This window comes from Carlito syrichta, unplaced genomic scaffold, assembly GCF_000164805.1.
Source record: "Carlito syrichta isolate Samal-C Ts95f unplaced genomic scaffold, Tarsius_syrichta-2.0.1 Scaffold314345, whole genome shotgun sequence".
Classification (NCBI taxonomy): domain Eukaryota; kingdom Metazoa; phylum Chordata; class Mammalia; order Primates; family Tarsiidae; genus Carlito; species Carlito syrichta.
The window spans coordinates 152,197-159,478 of NW_007258441.1; positions in this window are offsets into that span (position 1 = coordinate 152,197).

Consider the following 7,282-nt stretch of genomic DNA (forward strand, 5'->3'; position numbering starts at 1 on the left):
TTATGTCACATACTTCTGATAAGACAATAGTTAATAACAATATATTGCATATCTTAATGCTTTGTCATTTTTGAATGAAAGATTATTATTTTTTTCCATGATAGATTTTAAAATTTATTCATTATGCTATGTGACACATTTGTCTTACTGTTGCATATTATCTCATTGATGAATATCACAGAGCATATTTATATTTATCATACTTTTATGAACATTTTGTTTGGTTCCATGTTTTGTATTATGAGCAATGCTTGAGTAACTATTATTTTATATATCTACTGCTATACAAGTGCAATAGTTTCCCAAGGATATATATGCAGTAGTAAAATTATTTTGTTATACTGCATGTACTTGTTGATTTTGTTGATTAGTTCCAAAATGTTTTCAAAACTGGTTGTGCTTCCAGCAGTCAATAAGCACTTCTATTGCCCATATTCTTACCAACATCTTATATTGCTAAACTTTCTTTGTATGACTTTTTCAATCTGAGGGAGTAAAATAATATTGACTTAATCACTTGCTCAACAAATATTTAACAAGTAAATATTATGTACAAGCATTATTAATCTTGGAATGTGTCAGTTAACAAAACAGACTGAGTTTAAATGCTTATAGAAATGGAAGAATAATAAACACCTATAAAATAATTGTTACAAAAAAAAAATTAAGAAGTGAAAAGAAGAAAAAAAAAAACAGGATAAGATGAACCAAAATACTCGAGAGTATGGGTTTCAATTTTAAATACTTTGCTCAGCACAGGACTTTTGGGGAGGAGATTTAAACAGTCATTGAGTCTAGCTATGCAAAAGTCTGAAAGAATAATTTCTCATTATATTCATTTCTATGTATTCCCAAGTTTTTAAATTAAAAAACATAATTTTAAATATTCATTTTAAAATTATGATTGCTTATATATAAGAATACAATTATTTTAAATGTAATTTTTGCATATTGACCAAATACCTAGAGTCTTTTTGAATGTAAACCAAAAATGAAACTTTAAACCTCCCAGCTGAATATATGAACACTTCTGGCCAAGGACAACCTAAAAAACTAAACTACAGGCTATAAAAGAAAAGGAGGACAAACACAGCTGTTTATACCCGTCTTGTAGAGTTTTAAGCACAATTGAGCAGACTTAACATTAAAATAGAGATCTGACTAAAATAGAGAAAGACAAAACAGATTTTATGACAACAAGATACCAACTTCCAACCTGAAAAATATTGGACCCCAAAATGTGTTTTTTGATATATACTTAGATGATCCTACAAAGCTGTCTCTTGGGTGTTAGCCCAGGGTACGTCATCTTAGTGACCCCTGCCCCTTTGCTAGCTACCCTACGACACACAATTATCGGCTAGGCCAAACCAAGAGAAAATTCTGCCATATGTAACACCTAGCCTAACCACAAGGCTTCCTCCCAACTTACTTAACCATAAGACTTAACCCCCTTAGCAATGTCAACCACAACATTTTCCTCTCAAGCCCTATAACTGCCCTATCCTGTAAGTGGGGGTGGGTTTCAGTCTCAACTGGAGTCCCACTCCCCAGGTTTTCCTCCCTGGAATAAATCTGTGTTGCTGTGGAGCCACCAGTTCTCTTTTCCTATCTTTTTCTATCATCTCATTTTCTTGACCTAACTTTGGAAAAATCAACATCTATGGATAATAACCTTTAAAGACATTTATCATCGATTGTCTCTTTAAGTTAGCTACTTAGAGCTTTCATCTCTATATCAAGAGCCTTGGCTTCTACAAACTCCCTTATCTTAATTTCTTTTACTGATTTCAACTTCTTTAACAAAGATAAACTCTTTCTATCAATTGGCAATCAGAAAATCTTTGAATCCACCTATGACCTACAAGCCCTTGGCTTAGAGATATCTCACCTTTCTATGTTCAACCTACATAAACTTCACATGCATTATTTTATGTTTTTCTGGACTTTTTCTTTTTTAAATCAGGGGTCCTTTATTAATTGTTGCCCAGACTGGAGTATAGTGGCATGATCACTACACACTGCAACCTCAACCTCCTGGGCTCAGGCAATCTTGCCTCAGCTTCCTGGATAGCTCGGACTACAGTAGCTGAGACTACAGGCGCATGCCACCATACCCAGCTAATGTTTTTAATTTTTTTTGCAAGGACAAGGTCTATGTTGGCTAGGCTGTTCTCAAATTCCTGGACTCAAGTAATTCACCCTCGTTGGCCTCCCAAAGTGCTAGGACTACAGATGTGAGCCACCATGCCCAGCTTTGATTTATATTTTGCCTATAACTCTGTCTATCTAAAAATGTATAAAACCATTTTGGGCATTCACATTTGGTTCATTATAAGCCTCTAAATATATATTTAAAGAATTTGGTATTTCCATCAACATTAAATCCACATATAAACCATTATAATTTAAAAAACAATTTGGTTTTTTCTATGCACACCATTATATCATTTAAAAATAATTACTCCAACATTGTCAGACTTTATACTTCCAAACAATAATGATTAAGTTTGGTGAAAATTAACATTCTTGTCATGTCTCCAAACTCGAGAGTATATATCATTTCATCATTTTTTCCCCTTTATTTTTTTATATTATGGATGTGTTTGATTAGATTAAGGAAGTCTCCTTATATTCCTTGTTTGCTTATAGTTCTTTTTTTTTTCCATGAATCAGTATGGATTTAATGGAATTTTTTTCTGCATTTACTAGATGATAGCGTAATGCATTTATTTTGTTAATGTAGTAAACTGCTGAAAGGACAGAGCCCAAAATGGAGTTTTGTCTGGTCACCAGCCTTGAGCAGACTCAATCATGTACTTAAGTCAGTGTGGCTTGCGCAGCAATCATCAAAAACTAGAAGAACAATCAGTTTTCTAGCCCCTAGGGGGGCTTCATTCTACTCACTCACAAGATGCTAAGATTAACATCTCCCAACAATTTGTCTTTCAACTGTCCCAGCCCAGCCCTTTTTAATTTATCACCTTTGTTCCAAGAATTTGTCTTTCAGCTACTGGCCCAGTCCTTCCTGCCTATGTGATTGGCCACCCATAACTGACAACCCCTATCTGTCTGATTTGTCTGATTTTCAGAGGTATGAGAACCAGACCACCATCCCATTACCATGGCAACAGCTCCTGTGTTATCTCACTCAAAATGCTTGCCTACCCCGTCAATGTAAAGTTTTAAAGATCTCCAGTTTCAAGCATTTGCCACCAAACATTCCTTAAGAGTCTGGCCCCTTGTCCAGTCTTGGAGGTGGACCCGCCCTCTCTCTGATCATTTTCTGAATAAACTCCTGTTTTCCTAATCTATCTGTTCAATTATTTGCATAATCATAGCACTGACTCAGTTTACCGACCTAGCAACTACATTGATTAATCTTCAAATGTTAAATAACTTTGCATTCCTGCAATGAATTCATCTGAGTCATAATGTATTAATCTTTTTAGTCATTGTTGCCTTTGACTTGTTAATGCTTTACTTAGGGATTTTCCCTTGGCCCATGAGAGTTACTGCCTAGTAATCTTCTTGGCAGTGTCTTTGTAAGGGATTTTGTTTTAGGCTTCATTTGATTTTACAAAACATGTTGATGATTGTTATTCTTTTTTTGCCCCCTTAAAAGAATTTGCTTAATTTGATATTATTTCCTCCTTAACTTTTTGGAAGAATTTATCAAGGAAACTGTTGGTTTGTAAGCTTGTTTTTGTCTTATGGGAAGTATTTATTTTTTTCCCAGCCTTGTCATATTTATTTTCAAAATGAACACAAACAATTTAAATTTTCTTTTGGTTTTCCATCAGTTTTGAAAAGTTATGTTTTTCACAGAATATTTATATCCTAATTTTCAAATTTGTTGGCATAAATTGTCTTATCTATTTAATATCTACAAATCCTGTTCAAATGTTCTTTCTTTCCTTTTATTTGGTAACTTTTTTCTTTTCTTTTCTTTGACTCTTTGAAGTTTATTTTATTAATGTTAACAAAACTTTAGCATGATGAATATTTGTCTATTAAAGGTGTATTTTATATTTTATTGATTTCTCTTCCTACATATATATCTTCTTTCATGTACTTTGTTTTTGATTAATTGTCTTTTTTTCCAGTTTTTTGAGATTTATTGAAGCATTGATCATTTACTGTCATCTTTTTTCTCTAATATAGGCATTTAGAGTAATAAACACTGCTTTGCCTACATCTCAAGATTAAAATTTGTCATATTGTTGCTATTGTTCAATTTGAGTTATTATTGGATTATGACTGTATTTTTTTAATCCATGGATATTTCTAGAAGTATTGTTAAATTTGGAGATATTTGGGAATTTTCTATTTATTTACCTTATATTTGCTTTTATGATAATTCTACTGCTATAAAGTAATATAGTTCTTATATTTGTTGTTTTGAAATGAGTTGGGACTTGTTTTATGTCCAGATTTCTGGTCTATTTGGTTAAACATTCCCTAAGTACTTGAAAAGAGCATATCTCTGGCAGCTTTTGGGTATAATGTTCTACATATGTAAAAAGGATCATGTTGTTCAAGTCTTCTATATTGTTACTGGTTTTCTTTTTTGCTTGCCTATTTTTTTTTAACCAGGTACCAGAAAAGATGTGTTAAGATACCTAATTATAATTGTGATTTTTCTCCTTTAACTCTAATATTAATAACTTTTATATGTTTCTAAAATTATATTAACTGATAAATACAAACTTAATATTGTTTTGTATTTCTATTAAAATGAACTTTTCTATATTGAGTAAAGGAGAACATTAGAAGAAGTGCAGATGTTTAGGCCAGAGTAGAAAATCATGGAGGACTATGTGGATAATTGGAGGAAGTATAGCTTTACTAGTGGCTACTTGTGTGAAATGGGGGGCTGTTGCAGGTATTTGACCACAAGAGTAACCGGAAGTAACTGACTCCTTGTCTCTGTGTGGAAAGTAAACTGTAACACAGCAAGAGAATCAGGGAGACCTTTAAAGAATACATTGCTTTAGTCTAAGTTATGAATGAAAATGGCTTTTCAAAGTGAAAAAAGGGATTGAATTTTATATGCATTTTTAGAGTAGTAGCAAGAGGTAACCACCTGGATATGCAGAGGTAGGAACAATGAGACAAATAAATGAATCCAGAAGACTTCCAATATTGTTGACCTCAGAAATTAAAAGAATGGTATTGTCATCAACTATGATGAGGAAGAGTTCAGATGGGGCAACAATGAAGCAGGCAAGAACAGCAGAAGGTAGGATTTATATATATATAACTTTGAAAGTTACTCTTTCACACAGGAACATTTCATTTACTTTATAGTTTAAGGAACAAAAATTTCTTTTTTAAAAAAATGGCTTATAGTACGGTTTTAATACATTACAGATTTGAAGTACTTTTTGAAAACTAAATATGATGGTTTTTTTTAAAGAATTAGAAAGGTACAGAGATTTTGTTTTTTCAGACTGATTTTCACTAATTCAATTATGTAAGTATAAATGATAGAATAGCAAAAATGCTTATACTTAGTTTTATTTCTGTCCTTATAAACTTTTTTCTGCCTTGTATTAATTCAGATAATCATGGGTTTTATTTCTCCCAAGCACTCACACTTGGTTATTTTAAATTAAACCTCATATATTTAGCATAATGCCATATGACTACAAATGACACCTTCCTCTAATTTGAATAAGGCACATTTTATTTCCTACTGTGTTTTAACAGTAGCTTCTCTCGTTTTTTGTTTTTTTTTTTTTTTTAATTCCTGGAATGTTACATAATGGATTCTAATCTGCAACACTTCCTTGGGCTAAATTGCTCCATTTTCATCAAGACAAAAACCTCCTCTGGGTCACCAACTAATTATCCATTCCTTTGTGTCCAGTCCCAAATGAAGTTTTGAATCTTCTAAAAATTGTTAATATCATTTTCAAAGACATACCCATGAAAGGCATTTTAACACTGATAACAGTGAGAGAACTTCTACAATGAGAAAACCCTCCTATGTAATGATACTATCTAAATTTTACTCCCTGCTGTTTTTTTCCCTACTAAGTGTCCTCTCAAAAGAAGAAAAAAAGGCAAATTAGAAAAGATAAATAAAAGTAAGATTTTTTTTTTTTTTACAAACGAGTTAGGTGTGTAATGATTTAAGTTTTCTTTCTGCTCTCCTGTTTAATTCCTAAGTATATGTATTTGAGTGGATTATACTTTTCTTTTGCTGTCACAGGCTGATGCAAACTCTTCATTGGTAGAATGCAAGTTAATATATATATATTTTTTAAATTGAAATTATTTCTCACCTCAAATGTTTACTTTTGTAACAAAATATAATGACAGAATGAAAAACTGAAAAAAAAATTAGATTGTAGTTTAAAGCTTACACTTCCAAACAAAAGATAAATACTTGAATTAATGCATTAAAGTAAATTATGTGATGCCGGTTGAAAGGACATAAAATGGAGTCAACATATCCAATAAGCAGCTATTTTAACATTGCTTAGCTTAGCCATGTTTCTCTAGCAGTTCACTTTAATTTACCCACTAATCACTAGCCAAAGACAGAACCGGTTTCTCAGAGTAACTGTGGGTCATTATTTTATATCCTCCTCTCCAGCTTGTTTTGTAAACCTAATCAGTGCTTCATGATCTTGGAGCACAGACCCCATCAACATGGCAACAACTTGTGACTAGCCCACCCATCTGCCTGCCATCTATCACCTGACATCAGTACCAGTGATTACCTGTCCCCTTTGTGATGATGTGGAACAGACCACCACCCAATCACCTTAACAACCTGCCCTAATCTAGGAGGGGAAGATTTAAAAACATTCAACTTCAAGTATTTATTTGCCATTGCTTTGTTAAACGCTGGTCTGGTCCCATGGCCCTTTAAGCTCAGGTTTTCCTAGCTTTGGCCCCCTCCCCTACCTTAGGAGGATGAATTTCCTCTCACACGCTAATTTACTTTCTAAATAGACTGTATTTTCTCATTTAACTTCTGCGCAATTTATTGCATCCTATGTGGGGCACCGGATCGTACATCCCTCTGCAGGTCTGATCATAACGTGTTGGAGGTCCCACTGAGTTTGTGACCTAACATCAGATTTTATTTTCAAATGGAGTTTCAGGAAGATAGTTAGTAACAAAAATAAAAATTATTAAACATTTCCCGCCGGGCTCGGTGGCTCAGCCTGTAATCCCGCGCTTTTGGGAGGCTGAGGTGAGTGGATTGCCTGAGCCCACGGGTTCAAGACCCGCCTGGGCAGCGAGACCTCATCTCTACAATAAATCA